The 17,616-nt window shown below is 41.6% G+C and overlaps 1 protein-coding gene across 4 annotated transcripts in view; it reads right to left on the minus strand.

The window, feature by feature from the left end:
- The window catches only part of CDKAL1 (CDK5 regulatory subunit associated protein 1 like 1), a 703,328-nt gene that overhangs the window by 87,001 nt on the left and 598,711 nt on the right, over window positions 1-17,616 (minus strand). The gene's annotated exons all lie outside the window — the stretch shown is intronic.

Genomic DNA, 17,616 nt, shown 5'->3' on the forward strand with positions numbered 1-17,616 from the left:
ACAGAAAAAATATGGGACTGTTAATTCTCTACAGGATCAATCTACATTTATGATCTAAGTGTGTATCTTTAATAACCAAGAAGTTAAATCAACCAAAACATCAGTTAAAGAAATGTGACTAGTCTACAAACTTCTACCAATTCCAAGTTTATTCCACTGCTAAATGCAACATTTAAAGTATCAATTCTTTTTTTTTTTTTCATAAGGTTGTCAAAACGTCTGATGTAGTAAACTAGCTGGACTGAATGACTGTGCCCCAAATTATTTTTGCCTTTGCTACTTGATAAAGACAACCCTCCATTATTAAAAGCACATGGACAAGGAGATTTTTAAAAAGCAGTCCCTATTCTCAGATATAGGGACCTGTCACCATGTTCAGGCAGTTAGCATTTAGGAAACGTAAACACAGCTGCACTCAACAGACCACCTAATAATTAGAAACAAAACAAAACACCAAACACCCCTCTCCCACACACAATGCCAATGCCTAAACACACTGCAATTTACTATCTTTTTTACCACCTCATTCAAAATGTAGCCCCCTTAGCCAAAGGTCGTAAGGTCTTGAGGATGATCCTTATCAAAGCCTTATTTCACTCCCTGAAAACGAATGGGAAGTTGCTGCAACATTAATCTCTTTTAAAAATCAAGTCACAACAAAAGAAAGTCTCCCCAACTGCGACTTTGAATGGGAATGGCTCTGTTTATTTAAAAAGACGGATGGATACTGGGTTTCACTGAAGTATATTCTTCTGGAAGAAAACTTAGAATGTTTATACACAGTTCACAGTGTGAGTTGCTTATAACTTAAGCTAAGTATCTGTCAATGGTTCTTAAGGAAATCTGCAATTACACTTGATCTCACATTAAGTTTTTGGGAAATTAACAACAATATGAGACTGCAGAGTCACTGAAAACGTAGGCTGCTTCTTTCCTCTTGTTTGTATGAATGTGGACGGCTGTAGTCATCATCTCTGGGCTGTTCTATTTTACCTGGAGGTACTAACAATGATAGCAATACATACACAGAGCTTGAAAGGCTTGCTATGTTTGTACAGTAGAGGGAAAGGCTTTCGATCATCCATCAGAGAACTCTTTGTAGGTGAGTATTTAACTATCATTCGCCAAAGGGATGCAGGAAAACAGCTACGTGCAGTGATTTACGGCGGCAAACATCTCTGCCTTGTGTCCCCCCGGCCACAGATTCTGTCTCACTGGTGAGGCTCCTAAAGTTCCTCAGAAGATACTTAGCAAAAAATGAGCCTAAGAAACTAGGACTTTTATCAAAAGCTGCTGCAATCTATCCCAACCCCCTGAAAAAACCAACAAAAACAAGAATAAATGCTCTCATACATAAAGAAGATATACAGAATACAGATACACAGAATGAAGGTGCAATGAAGTGAATATCAAATATAACCTTTAAGAGAAGTGACTATTTGAAGGAACCTTAAAAACACCAATGACGCCAAGGAAGGAGGGAAGTTCAGGCGGGACCCCCTTGAAGAGGCAATTTTGCCTTGGTGACAATAAGGGAACTTATGGACCAAGGGTTTGCTTATAAGGCTCAAATCTTTCTCTAAATGAGCTACCTCGCCCTCTGCTTTCCAACTGTTTTCTCCCCAACCTCATAGGATAACCCAGCATGGTTAGGGACCCATATATAACAAACAAGATTTAGGGTAATTGTCCTGATTTGCCTTAAGAATGTCTCTGCCAACCAGCAAGGTTGTCCCGGTCTGGGGCAGAAGTTGGGGGGTCGGGGTGGGGGGAGGGCAGGGAAGCAGGGAATCTGGAGAAAAAGGGCAAAGCTACAGATATCCTCAGGCCATGAGGACAGCCACGGCCCAGCTATGTATTGTGCTAAAGGCAGAGAGAATCCACTGGAAGGGATTCATGTGTTTTACCGACGGAGAATGATGGAGAATACACTGTGTCTCATCCGAAATTCTGCGACATCTACGTTCACCCGACATTCTGATATTCTCCTCTGGCTACCTCACCATCATTGACAGGAATGCAAGGTTACAGCACTGGCTTAAGACAAGTCTTCTGCAGAAGAACTTAACACAAAGATGGCTTGTGCTATTCAAGAAACGATCAAACTCCCCAGAATATGTAAGAGGTTAAAGTAAATGTTTGCACAAAGATCGTGACCAGGAGCGCAAATTAAGATGCCAGTGGAATTGTGAGCCCGAAGCATGGTTCCGAGGCAGCTTCCAGATGGGGGGAACATTCAAGGACAGGAGGGAAGGGGGCACTTGGAAGTGTGGGGAGAAGCAGGGGTGCAGAGTTCTAGCAGAACTTAGGAGAGAGCATCTCAGGGAGGGTTATTCAAAAACACTAGCTGCCACATGTTTGACAGGATCACATGTAGATGCTGGGGCGGGGGGTGGGGGGAGATACGGGGTCTGAGCAGATTATTTTTTTAAGATAAAAGAGATGTGACTACATTTTGGGTTTTCACATTCCTTGTCACAAAATGGAGGGGTGGGTGAAACTGGCTGCAGGTGGGTAGAGGAGAGTCAGGCTGATGAGGAAGTGGGTCATAACACGTAAAGGACCTTTCAGTTCCAAAGTTCTAGGTCACTCTTCATGGTAGATCGGCAGGCTAGGGCCTGGTGAGCCCGAGAGCTTTCCGATGGAGGAAACACGAACTCTACACCCAGGCTTGCTTTCCTTAAAGTAAATATACGCTTATGGCCCTCTGCAAATTTACAGCTACTTTCTTGCTGCACTTAAAGTAATGTGATCTCTAATGCACACCAAAGAAATAGTTACAAAGTCTCTCAATAAGCTGTCTAGTGACATGAGTCTAAAGAAGCCGGTCAAAATCTTCCCAGCAAAGCCCTTGTTTTATAATCCTAACAAAGACAACGCTTTTGCCTCGGATTGTCTTTATAGGTATATAATCTATACAGTTGAGTAACTAAAATGTGCATTTAATTTCTTCAACATTTTTTTTAAATTATTTTTTAAAGCTTATTTCTTTTCAGAGAGAGAGAGACACAGAGAGAGAGTGAGCACATGGGCAGGGGAGGGACAGAGAGAGGAAAGAGACAGAGACTCCCAAGCAGGCTCACATTCTCAGTGCAGAGGCTGACATGGGTGGGGTCCGATCTTATGAACCGTGAGATCATGACCTGAGCCGAGATCAAGAGTTGGACACTCAACTGACTTAGCCACCCAGGTGCCCCTAATTTCTTCAACATTTGAGAATCTAGGAACTTGGGCTGGGAAGTTAAGGATTTCTATGGGAAACTCAGATTCCTTTTACCAAGTCTGACCTTGATGACATTGGTACAAGGGGCTGTCATCAGTCCTGGCACCTGCTCTCCCAAGTGGGCCCACTTTGTCTTGTATTCATCAAATGTCCGCATAGAAAGCTGTTTTCCTAGGGTGTGCAGAACTTGGTCCATTGTAACCTAACTTTAGAACGATGTTTTATGAAAAATGAATTATAAGAACAGTCTCGTAAAACCATTCTTCTTCCATTTCACAGACCGTGTCACCAAAGTGAGGGATGGGTATAGAACAAGGACTCACAAGACCCTGCATTCCTGGCCATCTCCCAGAGCCGATGTGAAGGAATGCGCGAGAGGCACAATTCTCCAGGCCTTGTTGAAAGGCCGGTAGAAAGGTTCTCCGAGTTATTTGTTTATTTATTTACCCACAGAGGCAGAGGTTCCCTAAATAGACCAGGAAGGTAAGAACCGGCGCAGGTCTGACAATCTCAGATTCCACAGAAAGAGCCGGCAAGATGTGGTGATTTGGTCAGTGGCACGGACAGAGAGCAGAAAAGGAAGTCTTGGAACCGGAAGGCCATGCTACCTGGTGCCTCCTACTTAAGTGCTAGCTGGACAAAGGGGACGGCGTCAAAGATCTCATTCTGCTGTGCATGACTTGCCCCTGGGTAGAGAAACATCTGTGACAAACAAAAAGCAGGGTTTTAAAATTCAATTTTTGGGTAGAATTTTTAGTACGTTACATCATCAGCTAGCTGTGTTATTTGTGTCACATCTATGTTTAAACTTTCCTAAGTGCCTGAAGTTGTGAGAAACATCAGTTCTAACCATATGCCCAGATGACACACGTGAAACACGTGCTTGCATTGAAGAGCAGTGGTTTCCAGCAGAATTTGGTTGCTGAGTGAATGCTCATTCAAGTCTGCTCTATTTCTCCATTCGTCCTTGGAAAGTTCCTACGGGGCTTTAAATCCTCCAGGATTTAGAGAGAGAGACTGAACAGAATCACTTGAAGGCAGGCAAGCAACACAACATTAAACAAAGACATTAGACTATGTGGACTTTTCCCTGCAACTCAGGACAAGTGTTACTTATGAAGGATTCCCTGCACTTGAAGAAGTAAAAGGTTTCTTTGAAACTCCTGTATATGACTTTAAGTGTAAACTATATGTAAAGTTTATTTCTTTTTATTAGTCCCCCCCCCCCACCCCTCATTTCTATTTCACTTTATACAGAGAACCTGAGAGAAGGTTTGGAAAAGAAATTCCAATTCCAGTCTCTAACCTAACTGGAGGGTCAGGTTAGAGAGACCTCAATATTTCAGTGTAACTGCTCAGGGTCCAAAAAGCATTCACAAAGAACAAATATGTATTTGAGGACCACTGTAAAAGAAGTACTTATTTCCTGAAACAGTTAATAGGAAGGTAAAGAAATTATTTTGTTTCCTCCGAAAAGTTTCCAGAAATTAATTTTTCTGTCCAGTTGCCTTAGGGGGAAAAAGGAGATTAGAACACATCTATCAAAAGCTCTCGTAATTATTTATATACCATTCCTAATAAACCTGAATATTATCTCTGTTTTTCCTATGAAATAGTCCAACATTCCATTTCTGCAGGTAAGCTGTTGAGGGTTTTTTGTTATTTTTCTTTGTTTTCTTGTTTTTTGTAGATAACAAAATACAGTTTTTCCACCTGACTGGTTTCTGAATGCATGACTCTGGAAAATGTCAAATGTCTTTCTTTAGCTGCAGTCAAATTAGTTCCCCCCACCACCCTCCACCCCAAGCTGCCTGGAACATGTTAAACACAAGGCTGTGACCCTAAACTCTGAAATAATATTTCTAGTGTCTGTGCAAAAGCCTGCCCTCACATACACCTTTAGACTAATTACTGCAGTGTAATGTTGCCAGCGAACCACTGTAATTACACTTGGAGAAAAGTGTGGTCTTGTTCTCTCCTAGCTAATGAAAATGATAACCTTTCCAGTTTGATTCATCATTCACAACAGGCAGAGCATGTGATGCCGGGTCTCCAGGGTATACGGTAATTTTCCTGACTGTTTATGCACACTCCCGTTTTCTGGCCGTGCAGAAGCTGGAATGAAAGAACCAGGCACACTAATGGTAAAAACAGTCGACAGTAATAACAGCAATAACATTAAAATTTAATATCATCCTTACTCAACAGTTCCATTCTCTAATGAAAGGGCCACGACACAGGAATGTGTGTCAAAAATGATGATAGCCCAGAAAACAAGTAATGAGACTCCAAGTCCATCATACTCAAAATCCTTGCCGTCAGTTTATTGGTCTACTTACAGATTCCTGAGAGACGCTGGACGGTTTATTCTCAAAGGGGCTGACTTATATCGGGCTCTTAGACACTGACAGAAAATACATGCTATTAGAGTTTTTCAAAGCAGTATCTGCTAGGTGAAAAACCATATATTGTTTAGCTCTACTTGTTAGTAGGAAAAAATACATTCAGTAGGGAAAAAAAGTGTTCCCCTGGGGTAGAATATCCACACCTTTAAGTATTTCATCTATGCACATCCATTAATTACCCTGAGTATCTTTGTGATGTTATTGTTCCTTCTTCACGTTTCAGAAGAAACAGGAAGAAAACGGCAAAAAACAATTTTTGGCTCTTCGCAAAAGCAGTGATGCAATATAAAGAGATCAGACCCAAGGTGGTTCTCTTGACTCAAATCGGACTGTGACATTCCTTCTAACAACAGCCCTGTGCCCTGTCTTCTTCAGTCCCTGGCTGGGTTTTTTTCCAGCCATGTGCCCACTCTACCATGAGAAAAGACAATCTAAGGGAGTCTCTTCCCAGTGAGAGATAAAATCCCATTCTTAGTAACAGAGCTATTGTCACCTGCTGGCTGAGAGCCAACAGTCATAGTACAGTAACTGTGCTTTATTGATCTGGTTAAAATAATTCTCTACAGCAAATAGTTCCATGATAAATGCCAATCAGATCCCTTTCCAGCATTAGAAATGCAGACCTGTGTGCTAACTGAACTTCCAATTCAAAAAACAACCAAGTTTTAACTACCTGCCTGTACATTTTTGGTATTCTAGAACATTCTAAGGTGTTACCTATAATGCTTTTGTGGAATTAAAAAACAAAAACAAAAACAAAAAAAACTGTGTTAAAAACATAGAACATGAGATCCACTCTCTTAACAAACCCGAACGAGTTTCCCTTTCTTGTCGCAGACCCGGAACAAAGTATGTTAGATCTATTTTTCCTGCATCAGGTAAGCTCGACAATGCCCAGGCAATATAGGAAAGTGCTCAACATTTAAAACTTATCTCAAGTCCCAAGGCCAGATGTCGCCAGTAATATCTATCCATGAGATCTTATTAATGGGATGACTAAATGAGACCACTATGAGATATTCTGTGGAACCCTTTTTTATTTAATAGTCCAATTCTAAGGCTGGACAATTATCTCCATCCCATTCACTTCCACCCTCCTGATCTTTTCACAATGGTCTCTCCCAGTCATTCCTCAGCACATCCGGGTCAATCTTCTTTGATGAGCTTCTCTTAAAGGCACAGAAATGGTCACACTTACCAGCTCAGAACTAATTAACAGACCACCTTTCCTGGAGGAAAGCATCTTTAGGATTTTTGTTTCACTGATAACACAATAAATTAGCCAGATGACACAGATAAAGAAAGAGAGGCCACTGAGTTTTAGAGATCTAGCGTTTATGTAATTCTAGTGATGTGCAGGGATTACCTGCCACTCGCCCTCACCTCTTTCCTCAAGAACCTCATTCCGGAAGTACTGCGTGAAGACTGCTGAGAGCCAGGTAACTTCATTCTCCTAAACACGACTGCAGTGTAAGACTCAGAAGAATTCAAAGAAAGCTCCGGACATTTGGAGGTAAAATGGTACGGGCCTGGTCTGCAGGACACCTTGCAGTTTTCTCCGGGGTGAAAGGCTTCTTTTCAAACACTACATTATAGGCAAGGATGGATAAGTTCTAGTACACCCAGACTCTAAATGTGAATTTTTGGAATCATCAATTTTAGAGCTGGCATGGGTGGAAGAATGAATAGATCATTTAGTTCAAATACATCATTTTATAGATGAGAAAACTAGGGCTCATTAGAGATTAAGTGACATGGCCAGAGTCATACAGCCCGTAATATTCATCCATCACATGAAAAATGGATTTTATACTGACAATTGTTTTTAGGCAAGTGAGTTACTGAATAACTCTAAACCCGCACCACCCAGCACAGTGGCCACGAGCCCTTAAAAATGTGGCAAATCCCAACTGAGAGGTGTTGTAAAATACACGCTAGTAAAAAACACACAGCAGATTTCAAACATTTAACATGAATAAAAGAATGTAAACTATTTCATGAATTTGGTATTGATTACATGCATATATTTTTGACAGATTGAGTCAAATCGAATATCTTCTTAAAATTTACCTGTTTTCTTTCTTTTTTTAGTGTAGCTACCAGAAAATTTAGAACACGATCTGCGGTTCACAGGACATTTTTATTGGACATGGCTGCTCTAGACCACTATTATGTAATTTTTAAGGATTTAACAGAAATCCATTTCACTGGTGATTTAAAAAAATTTTTTTAACTCACCACAAACATTCTTAATTTTGGTAATCATATAGATGCAACAATTTAATTTTAGGAAAGAATGCACACATATCTATAAGTTATAAAGGTGGGAATTGTGAACTGGGAAATTCCTCTTTTTGATCTTTATTCTTGCTTCCGTTTTTCTGGTCCATCACAGGCTCCCCCATAGCTAAGGCATGACCAACTTGCTTGTTTGTTTTGTTTTGTTTTGTTTTGTTTTGTTGTTTTTTGGGAGATCCAGGCAACCAAGGGGAGGCCATCTAAATTTCCCATTTCGTGTGGCTGCGAAAGCAGCCCTATAAAAACAAAACAAAACAATGGTGTTTCGACTAAAAAGGCAGAGATCGAGCATTCTCAAATTCATATCTAAAAATGCCAAATAATGAATGTCCGAAATGCATGCCACCTTTGGTAAGATAAACCTTTCCTTACCGACCCTGTTACGGAAGAACTCTGCATAGACGTGAGTAATAAATAACACATGCACTATATCCCACCATCTTTCCCCCATTTGCCAGCCAGGATTGAGGCTGAGGAAGCAGAAAGGATTAAGCAGAAATCAAAGGCAGCCAAGCGCTAATGGTGTCTAATTAGCATAACAAAAGACACTGCCACAATCTTTCAGCAGTGGGCAATACATCTCATTAAAGAAGACTGAATAACAATTATTCTCTCCCGCTCCCCCCATACCTCTTGGCTTAGCTCCGGGAGACCCTGAGAGCTCGGTTCCAGAGCCTCTGCTTTATGGGCCAGGCATTCAGGCTGCAGGGGAAAGAGCCTACTTGTATTACTGTGCACCTGCATCTCTGTGATTTATTCTGATTTCCTCTCCTGCCGTGAAAGTGCAGCTTCTTCAAGCACATACAAGTCCTGCTAGGCAGTTTATAGGTATAGAATACTGAGGAATGGCAATGCTAACAAAACAACAACAGCAAAAAAAAATGAATGCTAGTTCCCCCCTAAAATGTCTTTATTTAAAGAAAATTGATCTATTTGTCTCTCTTTGTCTATTCTGTTTTTCCCCTTTAATGTTACTTCACTGTCTCCGAGGTGATGAAGGTAAACGGAAATTTTACCAAATTTTATTGCAACCAGTCATTAGCTGTGGGCATGCGCACACGCCTGCACGTGCACGTCGTGGAACTTAAATGGGAGCAGTCTGATTCAAAACGACCCTCTGTCCCTATTTCCTCTCGGTGATACAGGACGAAGAAAGTACATATAAAATTCAACCCTAAAAAACTGTGGTTGCAGGTGGACACGGTAGTTTTTGTGTAGCAGGTGGGGGGTGGTTTTTATATGAAATTTAAAGCAGGAATAAAGATTCTACTTAAACCAAGAATAAAAAGAAAATCCTCTTCCACAGTGATCACTAAGGAAGATGAAAGCTTCAAGTAATCCCATGTACTCTTTCTATCAATCTACTTTGGAGGAAGGGCTGAGTGGGGAGGAAAGAGAAAAGGGCACAGTCATTTAATACAAACAACTGCCAATTCTGAGCTTTATTTCTTGGTCAGTAACACCTTTCAAAAAGGAATCTAGTTACGAGGGTTGCTTTGATTTCTTTTTTAATGGCCTCTCCTGCCAAACACAATATTATATAGTCTACTTAAACCCCAGTGTTGCCATGTCTGTGAGTGGCTCTAGGAAAAACCGTTTATCACGTATGCAGACAGGAACCTCGCAATGGTTACCAAAGACTAAACAGCAGAAACCAAAGCCAACTCACCGAGTAGCTGAGAGAATCCTACTGAACCTATTTAGTAGGTCTGGATGTTTCAGACTGCCACCAAGTTACCGTATTGCAGGAATTGAGAGACCCTGAATAGTGGAGCCATTAAAAACAGTACAGACTGCTGACCTGGGGGAAGGCACTTTAATGCTACCCTGCACGTGGCGGTGAGCAGTTAAAATAAACCTTGGGATATCACTTAAATACAAGAAGGCCGTCCTCTGTATGGTGAACCACTCGGCAATCAAAAGCCGGTTTCCATCATCCTTCCTATAGGTAGGGTGGATTTTTAAAAATCCTCTCTCCCACTGAATTTCTCCTGTTTCATAGATCACCTTGTATTTTTTGTTTTTACTTCTTTGCCTATTTCCACCTTAAAATGTTGCCTAAAAGGGCATGCAAATATGATGATGCATTATCGCAAATTCTATGCGGCTTCGTATTTTAAAGGACAATAGGTTTGAATTTTAATCCCCAGTGACTAGATTTCTCCTAACAGCCACAGTCTTGATCTACCGCCTTATGTCTTACCAAAGGTTTCTGGGTATACTCGTACAATCTTCTTCCCTTTTCTTTAATTAAAAATTTTTTAAATTAATTATTTTGAAGGGGGGGTGAGTGGGGGAGGGGCAGAGGGAATCCCTGGCAGGTTCAGTGCTGCCAGCGCAGAGCCCAATGTGGGGCCCAAACTCATGAACAGTGAGATCATGACCTAAGCAGAAACCAAGAGTTGGACGCTTAAGCGACTGAGCCACCCAGGCGCCCCTCCAGTCTCCCTCCCTTCCAAGACAGACCCCAGCCAAAAGGATGAGAGCTCAAGAAGAACTAATCAGAGAGTCAAGAGGCCTTCAGTTCTACCTCTGCTCTTAACTAGCTGTTTGACTCTGAGCGAGTCATTTCCCTCTGGGGCCTCAGTTTCCTCCTCTAAAAACAAAACAGGGGGATTTGAAATCAGTAACGGGTAAGGCCATTCCTTGTGTTTCTAAATTAGGAGTTCCATGGAGAAGGCTGGACCGCCAGCCAGGTGTCCCGCAGTGACTCAGGCAGCAGGGTTCTGCTGGGACCGGGGTCTGGGACAGGTGGCCCGCCCCAGCCTGACAGCAGGGACTGGTCTCAACACCCCCGGCTCCTTCCTCTCTCTTCCAGAGCTGACGCACGGTCCGGGCTTCGTGTTTGCCAAGGCGCAAGGACCAATGCAGAATGACTGGGAGTAACAATTCGGGGATCGGGTTGACCCACGTGAAAGAAACAATGAAAACAACTTGGCTGGAGCCTGGAATTTTTTGGTTAGTAACCTAGTTTGGGGGAGTCAGTATGTATGTGGAGAGGTTTGATTACTATTAGTAATACAGCTGACAGTGGCCCTGTTACCGCTAGGAGCAAATTCTGGGATTTCCTGCTTCAGTCTACTACAAGAAGATGGCCCTGTGAGCTGAGACACATCTAGAGCCCCTACTGGAGGTGCTGATTCAAGCAGCTGGGAGACTTCCAATTTTACGTACAGAACCGTCTTGTGACACTATCCGATTACGGCTTCAGAGCAAAATAACTTTGAGAAAGCAACACTTCAGATACATGACTATTTAGTCTAGACTGATGCTAAACTGGCTAACGAAGCCAAGTCTGCGGGAGGAGTTAGAATCCCAGCCCCCAGGAGCCCAGGTCAGCAGTCCTGCTGGGCCGACCCCAGCCCTCTGGAACAGTCCTGCCTGGGAAGCAGAGATAAAGAACTCTTATGCTCCTTTTCAAAGCCATGACTCAAAGGATTTCAGAGAAGGAAGACAAAGCATATTTAATGGGGAGAGAGGAAGAAAACTGTCCAATATTGATAAATCTACAACTCATTTGTTCAGGAACTATTGGAAAGATGAATTATGCTGAAAAAGATCCTCAGCAGCTTCTTGTCATTTCTAAAACATGATCCTATGCCTGCCTGAAAGAGTTAAGGCTGTATAAATATTTATCATTCTTCTTTCAAAAGGATAAGAAAAATTCCTTTTGCATACATGAATTTCAGATTGCTGAGCAAACATTAGGATATGGTCAGGGGCCCATCATCTTAATGAGGATATGGTAATGATAATGTGTTGGAGATGTGTATATATATATATATATATATATATACATATATATATACATCGTATATATATAGAGAGAGCTTGCTTATATATGATCCAAAAAACCCTAGAGATTTTGATTTTATACTTAGGCATGCACAGACCTGAGAATAGTTAATGCTCTCAGAAGCATATGGACGGGATGACAGGAATACCATCAAGGGCTTACTTTGGGACCAGGGTGAAAGATTCATTAAAAGTGATAAATACGATATGCCTTTCTTAATGTTTTGCAATTGCATATTCAATATAGCAGGCCAGTGACTACGCATTTTAACTGTCTTTATTTTTAAGAGAGCTGCCAGATTTTAATTACAGATTAAACAGTTATTTGCAAATGAGTACCTCTTCATTAACATATCAGAATCATGATAATAAACAATTCTCTGCTACAAAACAGCACCCTGAACAGTGTGAAGTTTAAGAACAGTACATACATATGGCATTACAGCAGGGCAAAACAGCCTACTCACCTTGAGCAAGCTGACACCTTAAAAAATGTTAAGGGAAGTAAATGACCTTGATGAAAGCTCACAAGATTCTGTATTTTATGAGACTGGAGATTTTGTTTCCTTTATTTGTGGCTATACCCCTGGTGCCCAGCTCCATGCCTGGTTCCTCGCAGGTTCTCAATAAATATTTGTTGAATGAATGAATGAAAGAGCCAGCGTTTTTAAGGAGTATATAGTTATATTTTTGTAGTTATACTGTCATGTGTTAATACTTTTAATAACATTGCTACACTGAAATCAAATCATCTGTGAGGTTACCCTCAAAGGATTTAATTCAGAAATTTATTTGAAGGGCTGGAGAAGAAACGCAGTTTTCAGTTACCACCTCCGTAACAAACAGCAGCTGTGAGAATCTTATTTCATAGTTCCTCACTTATTTTTATTAAAAAGACTGAATTTTTTTAGAGTAGTTTTACAGAGCAAAACAGAGGGGAAGGCACAGAGGTTTCCCACACATCTCCCTGCCCCTAAGCACACACAGCCTCCCCAACCCATGTGTCACTTCACTGACCGTAACAGGTGCACCACTCCTGTGAGGCATGTTGACAAGATTCCCTTATTTTTCATTTCTCAGGTATCCTCTTGTTGTTTCCAACTCGTAAGTGCAGAAACACAGAGAAGTTAAGTAACTTGCTCAAGGCTACTCTGCAGGACAGAGCTCCCAGCTCTCAGGCCCAGTGTTTTCGGAGTTGCACAACGTTGTACCCTCTCTTTACTACTTTTTCGGTGTCTGCAACCAAACACCAAAAAAAGAAAAAAATCTTAAAAAGAAAAACAGAGGTACTGTAGTAAGCAGGCAACACAGGGGTGCCTGGATGGCTCAGTGGGTTATGCTTCTGACTCTTGATTTTGGCTCAGGTCACGATCTCACAGTTTGTGGGATTGAGCCCCACGTCGGGCTCTGCGCTGACAGTGCGGAGCCTGCTTGGGATTCTCTCTCCCTCTCTGCCCCTCCCCTGCTTACTCGCTTTCTCTCAAAATAAATAAACTTGAAAAAAAAAAAAGTGAGCACACAACACAGTAAAGCAGAAAAAGATGGGAGATGGAAAAGTAATTTTTGCCATCCTTCGCTCATCAATAAAGACGGAACACAATGAAAATATTTTCTCAAAACAGTCCCCGAGAGTTGCCTGCTCTGTTTTAGGCTACAAGGTCAAATACAGAGCTTCTAGTGTCAAAGTGCAGGCTAAGAAAACTGCCTCTAAGATTGACGTCAGCCAGATGAAGGGACGCTGGGAGCCCGGCTGGCTCAGTCGGTAGAACGTGAGACTCTTGATCTCCGGGTTGTGCGTTCCAGGGTTCTGAGCCTCACGCCGGGTGCAGATTGCCTAACGAGAAAATCTTTTTAAAAAAGTAAACGATGAAGGCGGACTTTCACCAGAGATGAGAGGCGTGAGGAACAAGAGAGGCCGGTGTGGGAGCTCCTTGTAGAGCAGGTCATAAACAGAAGAAAAAACCACAAAAGGTTGCTCAGAAGATGTACTTGCTGCCTTTGTTTGTTTGTTTTTTTAGGGGACGTACGAGATGAGGAAAAATTAGTTAACACAAATCAGTAGCCCCATGGATCATTCATGCCTAGGCAAAAAAACACTTGGGTAGAAGTTTTAAAATTCAAAATGTTAATCCAGTTTTCTTAACAGTTATTGCATATAGGCTGAGGGATTCTGAAAACCCTTGGAGCTGTAAATTGTGGATTTTACCAAGCCCAGTGGCGTATAACTAGTATGGGAAGGAAATGGTTTCCTTTATTTCTTCACCAAACACCCCCACTCTACAGATCACAAAACTAAGGCCGACTGATGTGTTCTTAGTTGAAGTCAGAGTTTATAATGGTGACGCTGAATAATTTTTTTTTTTTTGGAATGTTCTAAAATTCTAAGTGATAGCAATCTATTACTTGGAGTACACATAAACAGAATTATACAGCAAATAAAATGTTGTATGAAGGTGAAAGTTAATAGCTTAAAATATTCAGTCATAAAATTTTATTCCTAATTAAAAAAAATATGAAGAGGTATTATAAATAAATGATTAGTTTCAAATTCTTCAGCTTGCCAGAAAGCTAGCAGGCAAAAAAAAAAAAAAAAAAAAAAAGGATTTAATGCTAATTATTCATTGCCCTCCCCCCAACCAGCATTTCCTAGAAAGCACCAGGACTGCCCCCTGAGGAAGTACTTGCTTGCCTCTAACAAGGCAACCTCACCTTCAGTACCTGACTTTGTGGAGCGTTAGTCCTGAGGTTAAATAAGGCCCAGCCTGATAAATGAAGGAAACATCTCATTATTAAGAAGCAAACCCATGATAATGAATTGTTGATTCAGGGCAATTAGTTTTATAAGCCTATTTCGGGTAATGTTTCTGTTCTGTTCCCATTCTCCCTCATCCTGCTCCCCCCCACCTCCCCACCAACCAATGCAGGCACTCTGAACCCTCTCCTCTCTTGGAAAATTCCACACTTTCTTTGAGCAGGTATCTTCCCTTTCCTCACCCCGAAAAGAGGTGAGGGAAGACACAGTGCCCTGCTAACAGCAGAGGAATCACTTCCCTTCCAATGAGCCTATCATTTGCTATGTCCTAGTTTAAAAGAGAACAGGGATCCTGGCAAATAAGAGTGTTTGAACTTGTAAAACTGACTGTGGCAGGGGCGCCTGGGGGTGCTCGGCTGAGCGGCTGAGTCTTGATTTAGCGTCAGGTCTCATGATCTCACACTTCGTGTCTGGTTCTGCACTGACAGTGTGGAGCCTGCTTGAGATATTCTCTGTCTCTCTCTCTCTCTCTCTGCCCCTCCCTTGCTCTTGCACGCGAGCGCACTCTCACTCTCTAAGAATAAATAAAATTGTTTTAAAAGCTAAAAACATGGCTTCCTCTTCGTGTGCTGAGCTCAGAATTACACAGGGCACACATCACATTAACAGCACGTCCGTGTTTTGTCCACGGACGTATCAGTGGAAATACACGTACGGAGACCAGATGCGCGGGCTTTGGGAAATGATGCTGTTACGAAGATCCTGAAACATACAGCCACTGTGGTGTAGTTCAGAGCGATGGTAAGAAATTTAATTTCACAGCTGTTTCCTTTTCCCTCTCATCTATCTCCCCCTTTCCCCAGCATACTGCCCCTGCCTTGGATACTACAGGACTGTCCCTCCAATCCTCACTGCTCATCTTCTCCGCTGCCCAACACGGGTCGCTACTTTCTCTCTTAAGCTGTATTTTCTGAGGTAGCTGACTGACCCCGAGTATCAAGGGGCGAGAAAACAGGTTGGGTTCAAGTGAGTTCTGACGTTTGTTTGGACAAGTTATTCCCTTTCGCCATCTATAAAATGCGGGAAGCTCATATCTAACTATCTTTGAGTTAGAAAGCACATGAAAATATCAGTGAAAATACAACAGAATACATTTTAAAATTTCACTTCTACAGGTTTATTCAACATTTCTGGGTAGGTTGCTAGGCTTTGAGAACACTTCTTATCAAAAGTAAACTATTACTCTATGTGTTTGCTTTCATTATCTTTTTGGGAAATCATCAAAAAGGATCAGTAAGTGATGATGCTTCAATTTCCTTACAGAACAAATGTTTGAGTAGATTCGGCAGTCATGTTTGAGATAATGTATCTCTTTGCTACTTAAAAAAAAAAAAAGATCAGATGAAAACCTTTAATAATACCCAGCCAGGCTAAAGATCATATCACACTCTTTAAATCAAGCCTTTAGTTTTGTAAATCAAGTGCTCTGGTTTTATTCAAAACACTTACTTTCCTCATGTATCCTTTCTGGCAGTTAATGAAAAGAGGGTAGAAAAAAAAATCACATCAAGTTTCCAAACAGAATTAGGTGGTTCAATCAAACCTATGAAAAATTTGTAATCATTACAGACTAGGAGTAGATCTTCCTTGTATTTTATAACAGGCTCTCTAGAAAATGAAGTGCGTGGGGGCTGGGGGTAATGTTCAATGTATCAAAATAATAATTATCATGATATATAAAAACTAAATATCATAAAAATGGAAATAAGCCAGTGTATTAATGTGGAGGGGGAAAAACCTTCTAAAGTAAAAGGTTAGAGGCCTAACTTTAAAAATAATGCAGTATTTTATAGATTTTCATTCTGTTCAAGCCTGCCTAAATTAACTGAGAATACCCAAAAGTCTAAAAAAGCATATTTCAGTACGATTTTAATTTAAGAAGGAGAAGCCTTGCTTATGTAAATAATTCAAATGAACAGCAGAGCTGGGGATTTTAAAATCATAATTCTTCTCTAATAGTCAAGGGATGATGAGGATTGCTTTTCTCAAACGAACTTCATCCTGTGGAGACATGTGCAGACTACAGGGCAGAGAGATCCTTCGCTTCAGCCGTCCTGTGCGTCTTAGGGTGTCACATTCTAGGGGGCGCCTGGGTGGCTCAGTCATTTAAGTGCTTAGGTCATGGTCTCGCAGTTCATGGGTTCGAGCCCCGCGTCGGGCTCTGTGCTGACAGCTGGGAGCCTGGAGCCTGCTTCACGTTCTGTGTCTCCCTCTCCCTCTGCCCCTGCTCCCACTCATGCTCTGTCTCTGTCTCTCAAAAATGGATAAATGTTAAAAAAATTTGAAAGAGATGTCACATTCTAGCACATGTGTGTCATCATTTGTTCATGTACGGGTGGCTAGCTACACACAAGAAATCCAAGTGGTGCTTTGACTCCTATATGTAGACTATAATTCACAAAAAACTCCCAGGCAGCTCAAACACTTCACCACTGCGGAGATGAGCTTCGTACCCACTCAGCACACCCCCCTGCCTGACTTGCGCCATCTTCTAGACGACAGCCTTTTCACTTCCTCGTGTGTTGCTGTGCGGCCTTTCAACAGCCACACTAATCAGCATGAACACTCATAAACAATCTGTGGTTTGCAACTGGCTGATGTATAGAAAACGGTTATTTTCTTTCAGACGTATACTCACACGAAAAACCAAAACCAAATCTTTTAAAGCTTTAATGCTTCCCTTATCGTAGTCTTAAATAAAACAGATGTCTATTCTGGGGTGCCTGGGTGGCTCAGTCGGTTAAGTGCCTGACTCTTGATTTCGGCTCAGGTCATGATCTCACGATTTGTGAGATGGAACCCCAAATCAGGCTCTGTGCCGACAGCGCAGAGCCTGCTTGGGATTCTCTCTCTCTGTCTCTTTCTCTCTCTCCCCCTCTGCCCCTCCCCTGCTTGCTCTCTCAGAAATAAATAAACATTTAAAAAAAAAAAAAAAAGGTCTATTCGATCCCAAGATGTATGCTAGGAAAGAATCTTCATTTTTTTTCCTTAACAAATACAAGCACTTTACAGATATTAGCCAGTTCAATGCTCCAGACAACCTCATTGGGGCAGGAACTTCCTCTTGATGAGTCTGAGACCCA

This window comes from Panthera tigris, chromosome B2 (assembly GCF_018350195.1).
Source record: "Panthera tigris isolate Pti1 chromosome B2, P.tigris_Pti1_mat1.1, whole genome shotgun sequence".
Classification (NCBI taxonomy): Eukaryota; Metazoa; Chordata; class Mammalia; order Carnivora; family Felidae; genus Panthera; species Panthera tigris.